At 43.4% G+C, this 15,134-nt stretch overlaps 1 pseudogene; it reads right to left on the minus strand.

Annotated features, from left to right (window-relative positions):
• Positions 1-463: 463 nt before the first annotated feature.
• Positions 464-4,102, minus strand: LOC125519814 (putative E3 ubiquitin-protein ligase BAH1-like 1; annotated as a pseudogene).
• Between the last annotated feature and the right edge of the window lie 11,032 nt (positions 4,103-15,134).

Below are 15,134 nucleotides of genomic sequence, written 5' to 3' on the forward strand. Positions count from 1 at the left end.
CCATCGTAGAGGCCTGCAGTTCTGAGAAGAGTTCGGTGAAGTCGGTGTGGCACCATCCGTCACCAACTACTTCACGGAAGCAACTCCAAAAAAATTGGGTCATCGCACATGTAAAGAAATTATGGTTGGAGTCCTCCACCGTGTCGCACACGGGGCAAATACCATCGCCCGGGCCGTTGCGGTTGAGAACCTCGACCCCAGAGGGGATGCGCCCGCGGATCCCTTGTCATAGAAAGATCCTAATCTTCAAAGGAAGCCGGAGATAGGCCAAGCATTCTGTTATCCAAAATCAGTTTGATATAACAAAAATTTTATTTACAATCCACTTGAACGCCAAACAAAGTCTTAGTACTAGTAAATTTAACACCACGCGAGGAAGGCATCCCTGAATAAACTTTATCATACAGGCGACCTAACTGATAAAAATAACAAACAGAAGCCAGGACACCCGAGTTGTCTACAATCATATGCCAGTAAACGCTCTGCATTGTCTTTCCCAATGCTCCCTGGCCAAGCGAACACGCTCAACACGCTCGGTTTGCATCCTCTTCTCCCAGTACTCCGGGCAACTGTAGGAAGGAAAAATATTTCACTGATCAGCAATCTCAACTTAAGGAAGGGTTTCTACGTAAAAAATAGTGCACACGTTTGTGTGGAAGAGAGAGAGAGAGAGAGAACTATTATCCCCTTTATTTATTTTTCTCAAATTCACTTAATTAATTATTACCTGTTTCTAAGCAGAATGTTGAGCTGATTCAGCCGCAGAGCGTTAGGAAAGACACCGGCCTAAAGCAGAGCCAAAGATATACGTTCCTGAGCAGGTGACCTTGGTAGAAAATATTGAGCAAAAATTTGATAGATTTACCCGGCGACAAATCGGGCATTTTGATCCGGGATCTGCAGACTCGAGTCCATCAACAACTGTCACAGAGGCTGCAGCGCTGCAACACATGTAGCAGAAGATGTGGCCACATGAAAGAGAAACTGCATCGAACACTGTGTCCTGCAAAACCAAACATCTTATTGAGTTATATCATCCACTCTCTTCAGCAGTCCGAGTTTTCACAAAAAGCTTTAATAAAAGGGCCGAAAATGTATAGCTCACGTACTCTCCTCTACAGTACTACCCTCTAAATTAGTTGTTGACACGTGGGTCACGTATCGGACCGCCAAGTCAGAGGCTAGCATGTGAGACTATTTATTTCCATAACTTACCAAGCAGATCGAACAGGTTAAGTCGATGTCGACCCGCAAGGAATCCAAGAGGCTACAAGAGAGCGTCGGCTTATCCTCATCGCCGAATGTGAGGGAGAGGTCCACTAAGAGCTCCATTGAAACGGTGTTGTTCCACCTCAAGTTGATGTACAAAGCCATGAGCTCGTGCAGCCACGGGGATTCAAGTATCTCGATGTGCAGCCTCCGCGCTTCAGTTCTGAAAGATTGCCCTTGTTTTGAGCAACATTTCTGCAAGTTTTTTTTGTGTCAGATGCTATCATTATGCCATTAAGAAAATGATTTATCATTATGTAGTTGCTTGTGACTATCTAATTATCAAAGCAGGGACAGTAGATGGTAATGTTGCCGCAGTAATCACCATTTCACACCAACAATATTGATGAGACTAATACTGTATGGTGTGCATCTTCAAATAAAGAGACATACAGGGGCGCAGCCAGGATTGGACCCGGCCTGAGCCAAACATGATGAACAATGTTGAACAGTAGCAGAAGTGCTACAGTCAATGAAGGATTCTAGGGCCATGACCTGGGTCTAGGCCCTGGGGGCCTTTGGCCTTTTTGCACCTCCGGATAGATAAATAGAGTGTTCACAACCAAGTATTACGACTTATTAGTCATCCATCTGTCAATTTTCCTTCATCGACAAAACTGAGTAATTTTAACATGTCCGTCTTACCTCCTCTTTTCACATGGGAGGTAAGAAAGTAGGAGTTACTCAGACCACTACCTAACAAAATCAACGGCTCAGATCTATTATACACTCTTACCTCCCATGTGAAAAGATGAGGTAAAAGAGACCATCTTAAAACTGCTTGCTTTTCTTTAGAAAACATATATATGTAGCGAAGGAAAACCGAATTATTGAGTTAGGGGCCATGCCTTGTCATACTTCTTTGTGATTTTCCTCATGGCTACAGCATTTACAATAGCATAGGTAACTAGGTCTTTTCCTTGCCGTACTAGTGCCTCATCAGTCCTTTGAGACCTGTTTGTGAACCAGATGAAGTACTTCCTCAATCCCGTGGATGCTACATGCAATTTAAGTAACTTTTCGACCTTTTCATTGAAGCAGCAAACGATTGTTGACAGCTCATTGGCAAGGGATGGAAAGAAACTCTCATCACGTACTGCAGATGCAATAGCTAGTGTCAAATATTGATCATGGGCCATGTAGCCTATACCTTCATTAATAACTCTTTAAATATTCGGGAACATACAGATAGGAAAACAAGTATAAATGCATGTGCAAGACTAAGGTGTTTGATTCGTATGAAGAATGCATGAACTTTGTAGACTTAGGTGTTTGATTCATGAAAATGGAAAATAAATACAAAGGAGTCATAGCAAAGGTGTTCACATTAATGCAAAGAACATACAAAGTAAACTTGTGAGACATGAGGTGTAGTATGTCATCTCTACTATGGGTAGCATGTAATCTCTATTGTGGTTGTTGTAGTCCCGTCGAGCTGTGGTTCCCCTGTACTTCCATTTTTTGCTACTCCTTATATAATACCTTAATATTTTGCAACACAATGGCTGCATGTATAGCCGACATAGAGGCCGGGAATTTACCCTCTTTTCTAGGAAAAGAATAAGCAAATGATAATTTTATTTTGGTAATGAACACCTTATTTTGGTAATGAACACCTTCATCTTAATCTCTGCACACAAAAAATCTAGAAAAAGGTTTAAGTGGATTGTACAAATATGGCATTTCTCTTTGAATCGGAGATCAAAATAAAATTGTTCTTGTTTCTTCTTTGCACCATTAATTACTATGAATCCAATTTTGATGGATAATGGCACCAAGAGAATAATTCCCCATTCTTATCATTTTCTTCACATTTTCTATAAATCAAGGAGGACCCTACATCGTCTACCTCTATCCTATAATATCACCACATATGTAGGATGTGCAAAATTAAATGATATCTCTCAAAATGGAATAATGCATGTTTTCACAAGATACTCCCTTAGGGCTAGAGGACAACTATCTTTTTTTTCAATCATGTTGCAAGAACTTAGTACCACCGTGTGTTGGGCATTAATTACTGATTTCACAAACTTAGACGGATCACTAATTTACTTGGCATTTAGGGATAAGCTTAACAAAAGGTAACCTTGTTAAGGATCTTAAAAAAAGGATCAACTACTATAACGGAAACCAGAAGTGATGTTATTGCCATGAGGGAGAGACGACTCATGTGGAGATTGTGCACCGGGCTTTCAATTGACCCACGCTTACTAGTTTTTCAAAGCATGTCTTAAAATTAGTTATCCAAGATAAGTGGACAGCCTAAGCCGAAAATTCGGGTGGGGTGTATGCTCTATGTTGTGCTATTTGAAAATTTCATAATGATCTTGTGTTTTAAAAAAAACTTTCCATTTTTTGCAATTTATTCATATGACTACCCACTGGATCCATATGCAAAGGTGTAGGATGTTATGTATTTTAGGTGCATGTATTTGAAGATGGTAGCACAAACTATGTTCAACCGACATAGATGGCATGCGTACTACACAAGTGTATCTTGTGATCCATATTGTGTTTGCTCAAACTATTTTTGAGAGTTTGCTTTTCAAACCCTTTCTACTGATATACTTTGTAAGAATGAAGTGCATTAGTCGATCGGAGAACAATAGAGAACTGATTGAAAATAACAAGCACAAAGCAATTACCATAACAGTGGCCAGCCCCGGTGCACTGGCTATGCCCTGTGACGACCATGGTGGTGTCGTCGCCGGGGAGCTGCGGGCAATAGGGACTAGTGTTGCATTTCTTAATCATTTGTTTGAGAGCCCAAAGTGGGCAGTTCCTCCTTCATCCCCTGCATATGTCTCTTGTACTCCTTGGCGAACTTCATCGCTACAATGGAAGACATGAACATCACCAGATCGAGATTTTAGGAATGGAGCGAGAAGAGAAGTTGCTGCAGGGAAAGCGATTAGTGTCAATTTAATTACCTTGCTGCTAAGCGGCTTAACCGAATTTTGGAAGAGTAGCCAACTACAAAGGCGCCCTTGCATTTGATAAGTCAACGCTAGCTTGTATTTGAATGAAGAGGCAGGCCCTTGCATTTGAATGTCAATGCCAGGTTGTATTTGAAAGAATAGGCAGGCCCTTGTTGCAAGGTCAACGGTTGTGTTTCGATGTGCACATTATGTAGTGTTATGTGCATGCTTGTGTTAGTTATTTATTAAAGCAAGATGTATGGCGGCAAGTATAAAAGGGAGTTTATATGGCGAAGCTAACTAGAGAGCATGGATAAGCTTGCGCACAGACACAGCTAAGGAGCTGACAATGAAACTTTTAAATCACTCACAAGAGCAACAAAAATAGCTAGATACCAAGGCAGTAACTCGACCATGATCGCACGCCCATCCATGATAAACTATGTAAAAATTTCTATATGGTACAAATATGAGAAAGAGTAGCATATATTTATATATATTATGTAGTTTACAACATAATATCTAGGTGTAGCCACATGTACTGGGCATCGTAGTTGGAGTATTAGCCAAATTATTATTTTTTTGTAAAAATTTCCAGCACAATTTGGACTTTAAGCCAGGTACTTTATCTATCAAATATTTTCTTTCCTTTTCGGATACGCGTATTTCTACTAATAAATAATCATCGTGTATCTATGGAAAAGAATGATAATGAAGTTAGTTTGTCGGTTGGGACACTGAATATATGAAGATCGCCCGTTTAAAGGTTTCTTCAAAATATCCGAGCACCCCGCCTCCCCTTGATGCCTATGAGAAGGAGATGGATGCCACATATGATGCTCCGCTTCTCCCCCACTTTGTTGGTGCGGTTATTCAGGTCATATTTGATGATGCAAGACATGAATCCATGCTTTATGACTTCACATTGTCTTTGCAAATATCACATTCCTAAGAAAATGTCCAAAATGGTGATGGCTTCAACTCCGACCCAAGTTTTCACATGGGAGGCATGAGTTGAGTACCCCAACATGGAAGGATTTTGATTGACAAGTCATACTGGCATGAGAGCCTAAACCTGGTGAGTCATTAAGGGGTGAAATCTAGCTCCAGCTAGCCGGAACCATGGTACAGTGGTTGGTTGATACCAATGCATGCTATAGGCCCGACATATTCTGGATAAGGATGGTAATCGGACGAGAAATAACTTGTTGGTGCATCCTTAAACTTGGTAGTATCCTCCATTGCTAGAGCCACATATGTCGGTAGAAGTCTCGTCATGATAAAACGGATAATTGGATCATACATCAAAAACTCCTCGTTCAGAGAAACAGGGCGCAAGTTCATGATGATGATGTTTACTAGGACCAATATGATATTGTGACGTCCCCACACTCGGCGCCAGTTTTTGAAGGATTTTTCGTCAGATCCTAGTAGCTATACTAGAACGAATTTCTAGAGGGAGAGGTGCAGCAATTTGGCTCCCGATATCCGGGAATGTGGAAAGAGCAGTTGTGAAAAGTAAAAAAAGCATAAAAAATGTTGCATCAGGTTATCGGTGGATCTAGAACATAGATAAAAGAAGGACATGCCATGTTTAGGCACCCAATGTCCGTAAAAGTCCTACTTATTGCTTTGCTCTCTTTCTTTATATGTGGCGTGACATCTTCTTCGGGCAGCGGGAGACGATGTCCTCACCGATGCGGGGCAGGGAGTGCTCGATCAAGGTTATGGCCGGCGTCAGCTGTGGTGGTGTGCAGGGTGTCTGGTGTACGGTGATGGGGAATCTAGGGTTAGGTTGCGGAGGACCTCTAGGGATCCACCGGATCTGGCCCGTGGAGGCCCACCGCTGTGGTGGCTTCTAGGGCTACCCCGGCGATGATGCTAGCTAGCCTCTCTTGATCCGTGCCACGACAAAGGTGGGTCTCCCAACGCGTGGACCGACATCGGGATGCCCGGTTCATGGCGGTTCTGCTATGATGTTGTCCATTTCTTGATGCCTTTGTTCTTAGGTGTCCTTTTACTCTCGTGCTGGTGGTGAGTCCGACTTCGATTCCAAGGCATCGACCCTTGATGGTCCGTCTACATGGTTGGGTCTGAGTGTCTATTGTGGCATTGGCGAGGATCTGAGTGAAAGCTATGCGCTTTGGCACACACAACAGTTATGCATGCGTGTGTCGCTTACCCTTGTGACGTCGTTGCAGGTTTCCTCTTTGTGTCTGGGTTCTGGTGAAAACCCTAGACAGTTTGTTTCGTGCTTGACGGCGACGACACTTTGCGTCGTTACCCTCTTGGGGCGTCGGCGGGGAACTCAGATAGTACCACTGAATTGTTGGAAATATGCCCTAGAGGCAATAATAAATTGATTATTATTATATTTCCTTGTTCATGATAATCGTTTATTATCCATGCTAGGATTGTATTGATAGGAAACTCAGATACATGTGTGGATACATAGACAACACCATGTCCCTAGTAAGCCTCTAGTTGACTAGCTCGTTGATCAATAGATGGTTACGGTTTCCTGACCATGGACATTGGATGTCGTTGATAACGGGATCACATCATTAGGAGAATGATGTGATGGACAAGACCCAATCCTAAGCCTAGCACAAAGATCGTATAGTTCGTATGCTAAAGCTTTTCTAATGTCAAGTATCATTTCCTTAGACCATGAGATTGTGCAACTCCCGGATACCGTAGGAGTGCTTTGGGTGTATCAAACGTCACAACGTAACTGGGTGACTATAAAGGTGCATTACAGGTATCTCCGAAAGTGTCTGTTGGGTTGGCACGAATCGAGACTGGGATTTGTCACTCCGTGTAAGCGGAGAGGTATCTCTGGGCCCACTCGGTAGGACATCATCATATGCGCAATGTGACCAAAGAGTTGATCACGGGATGATGTGTTACGGAACGAGTAAAGAGACTTGCCGGTAACGAGATTGAACAAGGTATATGGATACCGACGATCGAATCTCGGGCAAGTAACATACCGCTAGACAAAGGGAATTGTATACGGGATTGATTAAGTCCTTGACATCGTGGTTCATCCGATGAGATCATCGTGGAACATGTGGGAGCCAACATGGGTATCCAGATCCCGCTGTTGGTGCCTTAGGGAGGATGGACTCCTCCCCACCCTTGGCCGCACCCTTCCTTGGAGAAAGGGGCAAGGGCTGCGCCTCCCCCTCTCCCTTGGCCCTATATATAGTGGGGAAAAAGGAGGAGCAAACAAATCTAAGGCCTGGCGCCTCCCTCTCCCTCCCGTGACACATCTACCTCCTCCCGCAGCGCTTAGCGAAGCCCTGTTGGAATCCCGCTACTTCCACCACGCCGTCGTGCTGCTGGATCTCCATCAACCTCTCCCTCCTCCTTGCTGGATCAAGGCATGGGAGACGTCTCCGTTCCGTATGTGTGTTGAACGCGGAGGTGCCGTCCGTTCGGCGCTAGGATCATCGGTGATTTGAATCACGACGAGTACGACTCCATCAACCCCGTTCACTTGAACGCTTCCGCTTAGCGATCTACAAGGGTATGTAGATGCACTCTCCTTCCCCTCGTTGCTAGTCTCTCGATAGATAGATCTTGGTGACACGTAGGAAAATTTTGAATTTCTGCTACGTTCCCCAACAGTGGCATCATGAGCTAGGTCTATTGCGTAGATTCTATGCACGAGTAGAACACAAAGTAGTTGTGGGCGTTGATTTTGTTCAATATGCTTGCCGTTACTAGTCTTATCTTGATTCGGCGGCATCGTGGGATGAAGCGGCCCGGACCAACCTTACACGTACTCTTACGTGAGACCGGTTCCACCGACAAACATGCACTAGTTGCATAAGGTGGCTGGCGGGTGTCTGTCTCTCCTACTTTAGTCGGATCGGATTCGATGAAAAGGGTCCTTATGAAGGGTAAATAGCAATTGGCATATCACGTTGTGGTCTTTGCGTAGGTAAGAACCGTTCTTGCTAGAAACCCATAGCAGCCACGTAAAACATGCAAACAACAATTAGAGGACGTCTAACTTGTTTTTGCAGGGTATGCTATGTGATGTGATATGGCCAAAAGGATGTGATGAATCATATATGTGATGTATGAGATTGATCACGTTCTTGTCAAGGGAATCACGACTTGCATGTCGATGACGAGACAACTTCAAGAAGACACGATGATGGAGATCATGATGATGGAGATCATGGTGTCATACCGGTGACAAGATGATCATGGAGCCCCAAGATGGAGATCAAAGGAGCTATATGATATTGGCCATATCATGTCACTATTATTTGATTGCATATGATGTTTATCATGTTTATACATCTTATTTGCTTAGAACGACGGTAGTAAATAAGATGATCCCTCATAATAATTTCAAGAAAGTGTTCCCCCTAACTATGCACCGTTGCTACAGTTCGTCGTTTCGAAGCACCACGTGATGATCGGGTGTGATAGATCCTTACGTTCACATACAACGGGTGTAAGACAGATTTACACACGCAATACACTTAGGTTGACTTGACGAGCCTAGCATGTGCATAGACATGGCCTCGGAACACAGAAGACCGAAAGGTCGAGCATGAGTCGTATAGAAGATACGATCAACATGAAGATGTTCACCGACGTTGACTAGTCCGTGTCACGTGATGATCGGACACGGCCTAGTTGACTCGGATCATGTAATCGCTTAGATGACTAGAGGGATGTCTATCTGAGTGGGAGTTCATAAGATGAACTTAATTATCCTGAACATAGTCAAAAGGATTTTGCAATTTATGTCGTAGCTCGCGCTTTAGTTCTACTGTTTAGATATGTTCCTAGAGAAAAATTAGTTGAAAGTTGATAGTAGCAATTATGCGGACTAGGTCCGTAAACTGAGGATTGTCCTCATTGCTTCATAGAAGGCTGATGTCCTTAATGCACCGCTCAGTGTGCTGAACCTCGAACGTTGTCTGTGGATGTTGCGAACATCTGACATACACATTTTGATAACTACGTGATAGTTCAGTTAAACGGTTTAGAGTTGAGGCACCAAAGACGTTTTTGAAACGTCACGAAACATATGAGATGTTTTGAGGGCTGAAATTGGAATTTCAGGCTCGTGCCCACGTCAAGAGGTATAAGACCTCCGACGATTTTCTTAACCTGCAAACTAAGGAGAAAAGCTCAATTGTTGAGCTTGTGCTCGGATTGTCTGAGTACAACAATCATTTGAATCAAGTGGGAGTTGATCTTCCAGATAAGATAGTAATGTTTCTCTGAAGTCATTACCACCAAGCTGCTAGAGCTTCGTGATGAACTATAATATATCAGGGACATATATGATGATCCTTGAGATATTCGCGATGTTTGACACCACGAAAGTAGAAATCAAGAAGGAGCATCAATTGTTGATGGTTGGTGAAACCACTAGTTTCAAGAAGGGCAAGGGCACGAAGGGATACTTCATAAAACGGCAATTCAGCTGCTGCTCTAGTGAAGAAACCCAAGGTTGAACCCAAACCCGAAACTAAGTGCTTCTGTAATAAAGGGAACAGCCACTGGAGCAGAATTACCCTAGATACTTGGTAGATTAGAAGGCTAGCAAGGTCGATAGAAGTATATTGGATATACATTATGTTAATGTGTACTTTACTAGTACTCCTAGTAGCACCAGGGTATTAGATACCGGTTCGGTTGCTAAATGTTAGTAACTCAAAATAAAAGCTACGGAATAAACGGAGACTAGCTAAAGGTGAGCTGACGATATGTGTTGGAAGTGTTCTCAATGTTGATATGATCAAGCATCGCACGCTCCCTCTACCATCGAGATTGGTGTTTGCGTTGAGCATAGACATGATTGGATTATGTCTATCGCAATACGGTTATTCATTTAAGGAGAGTAATGGTTACTCTGTTTATTTGAATAATACCTTCGATGGTCTTACACCTAAAATGAATGGTTTATTGAATCTCGATTGTAGTGATACACATGTTCATGCCAAAAGATAGTAATGATAGTACCACCTACTTGTGGCACTGCCACGTAAGTCATATCGGTATAAAACGCATGAAGAAGCTCCATGTAGATGGATCTTTGGACTCACTCATTTTTGAAAAGTTTGGGACCTGCGAACCATGTCTATTGGTATATATGCATGAAGAAACTCCATGCAAATGGACCGTTTTGTACTCGCTTGTTTTTGAATCACTTGAGACATGCAAATCATACCACATGGGCAAGATGACTGAAAGCCTCGGTTTCAGTAAAATGTAACTAGAAAGCAACTTGTTGGAAGTAATACATTTTGATGTGTGCAGTCCAATGAGTGCTGAGGCATGTAGTGGATATCGTTATGTTCTTACTTCACAGATGATTTGAGTAGATGTTGAGTATATTTACTTGATGAATCACGAGTCTGAATTATTGAAAGGTTCAAGTAATTTCAGTGGGAAGTTGAAAGATCGTCGTGATAAGAGGATAAAAATATCTATGATATGATCATAAAGATGAATATCTGAATTACGAGTTTGGCACAGAATTAAGACATTGTGGAAATTGTTTCACAACTAATACAGCCTGGAACACCATAGTGTGATGGTGTGTCCGAACATCATAACTGCACCCTATTTGGATATGATGCATACCATGATGTCTCTTATCGAATTACCACGATAGTTTATGGGTTAGGCATTAGAGACAACCACATTCACTTTAAATAGGGCACCACGTAATTCCGATGATATGACACCGTATGAACTATGGTTTAGAGAAACCTAAGCTGTCATTTCTTAAAAGTTTGGGGTTGCGACGCTTATGTGAAAAAGTTTCAGGCTGATAAGCTCAAACCCAAAGCGGATAAATGCATCTTCATAGGACACCCAAAACAGTTGGGTATACCTCCTGTCTCAGATCCGAAAGCAATAAAGGATTGCTTCTAGAATCGGGTCCTTTCTCGAGGAAAAGTTTCTCTCGAAAGAATTGAGTAGGAGGATGGTGGAGACTTGATGAGGTTATTGAACCGTCTCTTCAACTAGTGTGTGGCAGGGCACAGGAAGTTGTTCCTGTGGCACCTACACCAATTGAAGTGGAAGCTTATGATGGTGATCATGAAACTTCAGATCAAGTCACTATCAAACCTCGGAGGATGACAAGGATGCGTACTACTTCAGAGTGGTACATAATCCTGTCTTGGAAGTCATGTTGCTAGACAACAATGAACCTACGAGCTATGGAGAAGCGATGGTGGGCCTGGATTCCGATAAATGGCTTGAGGCCATATAATCCGAGAGAGGATCCATGTATGAAAACAAAGTGTAGACTTTGGAAGAACTACTTGATGGTCGTAAGGCTATTGAGTGTAGATGGATTTTAAAAGGAAGACGGACAATGATGGTAAATGTCACCATTAAGAAAGCTCGACTTGTCGTTAAGATGTTTTCCGACAAGTTTAAGGAGTTGACTACGGTGAGATTTTCTCACTCGTAGCGATGCTAAAAGTCTGTTGGAATTATATTAGCGATTACTGCATTATTTATGAAATCTTGTAGATAGGATGTCAAAACATTGTTTCCTCGATGATTTTCTGAGGAAAGGTTGTATGTGATACAACCGGAAGGTTTTGTCAATCCTGAAAGATGCTAATAAGTATGCAAAGCTCCAGCAATCCTTCTGAGGACTGGAGTAAGCATCTCGGAGTTGGAATGTATGCTTTGATGAGATGATCAAAGATTTTGGGTGTATACAAAGTTTATGAGAAACTGGTATTTCCAAAGAAGTGAGTGGGAGCACTATAAGATTTTCTGATGAATATATGTTGATCGGAAATGACGTAGAATTTCTGGAAAGCATATAGGGTTATTTGGAAAGTGTTTTTCAATGGAAAGCCTGGATTAAACTACTTGAACATTGAGCATCAAGATCTATAAGGATAGATCAAAACGCATAATGGTACTTTCAAATGAGCACATACCTTGACATGATCTTGAAGGTGTTCAAGATGGATCAGTCAAAGAAGGAGTTCTTGGCTGAGTTATAAGGTATGAAGTTAAGACTTAAAGCTCGACCACGGCAGAATAGAGAGAAAGGACGAAGGTCGTCCCCTATGCTTAAGACATAGGCTCTACAGTATGCTATGCTGTGTACCGCACCTGAAGTGTGCCTTGCCATGAGGGTACAAGAGTGATCCAGGAATGAATCACAAGACAGCGGTCAAAGTTATCCTTAGTAACTAGTGGACTAAGGAATTTTCTCGATTATGGAGGTGGTAAAAGAGTTCGTCGTAAAGGGTTACGTCGATGCAAGCTTAACACCTATCCGGATAGCTCTGAGTAGAGATGCCGGATACGTATAATGGAGCAACAATTTAGAATAGCTCCAAGTAGAACAGTTATTTGGATTAGCTCCAAATAGAACGTGGTAGCTACATCTAGTAGATGACATAGAGATTTGTAAAGCACACACGGATCTGAAAGGTTCAGACCCGTTGACTAAAACCTCTCTCACAAGCAACATGATCAAACCTAGAACTCATTGAGTGTTAATCACATAGTGATGTGAGCTAGACTACTGACTCTAGTAAACTCTTGGGTGTTAGTCACATGGTGATGTGACCTGTGAATGTTAATCACATGGCGATGTGAACTAGATTATTGACTCTAGTGCAAGTGGGAGACTGTTGGAAATATGCCCTAGAGGCAATAATAAATTGATTATTATTATATTTCCTTGTTCATGATAATCGTTTATTATCCATGCTATAATTGTATTGATAGGAAACTCAGATACATGTGTGGATACATAGACAACACCATGTCCCTAGTGAGCCTCTAGTTGACTAGCTCGTTGATCAATAGATGGTTACGGTTTCCTGACCATGGACATTGGATGTCGTTGATAACGGGATCACATCATTAGGAGAATGATGTGATGGACAAGACCCAATCCTAAGCCTAGCACAAAGATCATATAGTTCGTATGCTAAAGCTTTTCTAATGTCAAGTATCATTTCCTTAGACCATGAGATTGTGCAACTCCCGGATACCGTAGGAGTGCTTTGGGTGTATCAAACGTCACAACGTAACTGGGTGACTATAAAGGTGCATTACAGGTATCTCCGAAAGTGTCTGTTGGGTTGGCACGAATCGAGACTGGGATTTGTCACTCCGTGTAAGCGGAGAGGTATCTCTGGGCCCACTCGGTAGGACATCATCATATGCGCAATGTGACCAAAGAGTTGATCACGGGATGATGTGTTACGGAACGAGTAAAGAGACTTGCCGGTAACGAGATTGAACAAGGTATATGGATACCGACGATCGAATCTCGGGCAAGTAACATACCGCTAGACAAAGGGAATTGTATACGGGATTGATTAAGTCCTTGACATCGTGGTTCATCCGATGAGATCATCGTGGAACATGTGGGAGCCAACATGGATATCCAGATCCCGCTGTTGGTTATTGACCGGAGAACGTCTCGGTCATGTCTGCATGTCTCCCGAACCCGTAGGGTCTACACACTTAAGGTTCGGTGATGCTAGGGTTATAGAGATATTAGTATGCGGTAACCCGAAAGTTGTTCGGAGTCCCGGATGAGATCCCGGACGTCACGAGGAGTTCCGGAATGGTCCGGAGGTAAAGAATTATATATAGGAAGTGCTATTTCGGCCATCGGGACAAGTTTCGGGGTCACCGGTATTGTACCGGGACCACCGGAAGGGTTCCGGGGGCCCACCGGGTGGGGCCACCTGCCCCCGGGGGGACACATGGGCTGTAGGGGGTGTGCCTTGGCCTATATGGGCCAAGGGCACCAGCCCCAAGAGGCCCATGCGCCAAGAGAGAGGAAAAAGGGGAGAGTCCTAAAAGGGGAAGGCACCTCCGAGGTGCCTTAGGGAGGATGGACTCCTCCCCACCCTTGGCCGCACCCTTCCTTGGAGGAAGGGGCAAGGGCTGCGCCTCCCCCTCTCCCTTGGCCCTATATATAGTGGGGAAAAAGGAGGAGCAAACAAATCTAAGGCCTGGCGCCTCCCTCTCCCTCCCGTGACACATCTACCTCCTCCCGCAGCGCTTAGCGAAGCCCTGTTGGAATCCCGCTACTTCCACCACGCCGTCGTGCTGCTGGATCTCCATCAACCTCTCCCTCCTCCTTGCTGGATCAAGGCATGGGAGACGTCTCCGTTCCGTACGTGTGTTGAACGCGGAGGTGCCGTCCGTTCGGCGCTAGGATCATCGGTGATTTGAATCACGACGAGTACGACTCCATCAACCCCGTTCACTTGAACGCTTCCGCTTAGCGATCTACAAGGGTATGTAGATGCACTCTCCTTCCCCTCGTTGCTAGTCTCTCCATAGATAGATCTTGGTGACACGTAGGAAAATTTTGAATTTCTGCTACGTTCCCCAACATGAATTGCAGTGTGTCGACGTCTTCGGGGTTGCCTTGATCATGGAGTGAAGCTTCGTCGGCTCCCACAAGGATGTGTTAGTCTTCCATCATTTACACGTGTAATAGGAGCATCCGTTGACAAAAGGATCACCCTAAGATAATCATCTCATGTCTATTGGGAACGAATCAAATCAGATGGTTCTATTTCTCAACCTTTCCGACTTGCTCCTACGGAACCAAGGTCGAAAGGATTGAAAAAGTCAATCATTCACAACCACTGATGAAGGATTCCTCGAAAAGTATGGATTAGTAGTTCTTTTTCGAAATCGATTTGAATCGTGGTCAACGTTCTCAGCCCTCATTATCTGCTGTTGGGATGGGCGTTCCACGACAATGGCAATTTTTGCTTGACGCACTTGCTGGTACAACCTCGCCAAATAAGGAGTGGTTTTCATTGTTACTACATCGGTTGTTAAAATTAGCCCTGCTTGCAGCTTGCTTAGGAAATTATCTTCGTACCAATCCCTAACGATCACAGTCGAATCATGGGCCTTATCATCCACATATTATTTTGTGAAACCTTA

The sequence above is a fragment of the Triticum urartu genome, chromosome 7A (assembly GCF_056163025.1).
Source record: "Triticum urartu cultivar PI428250 chromosome 7A, HENAU_Tu73, whole genome shotgun sequence".
Lineage (NCBI taxonomy): Eukaryota > Viridiplantae > Streptophyta > Magnoliopsida > Poales > Poaceae > Triticum > Triticum urartu.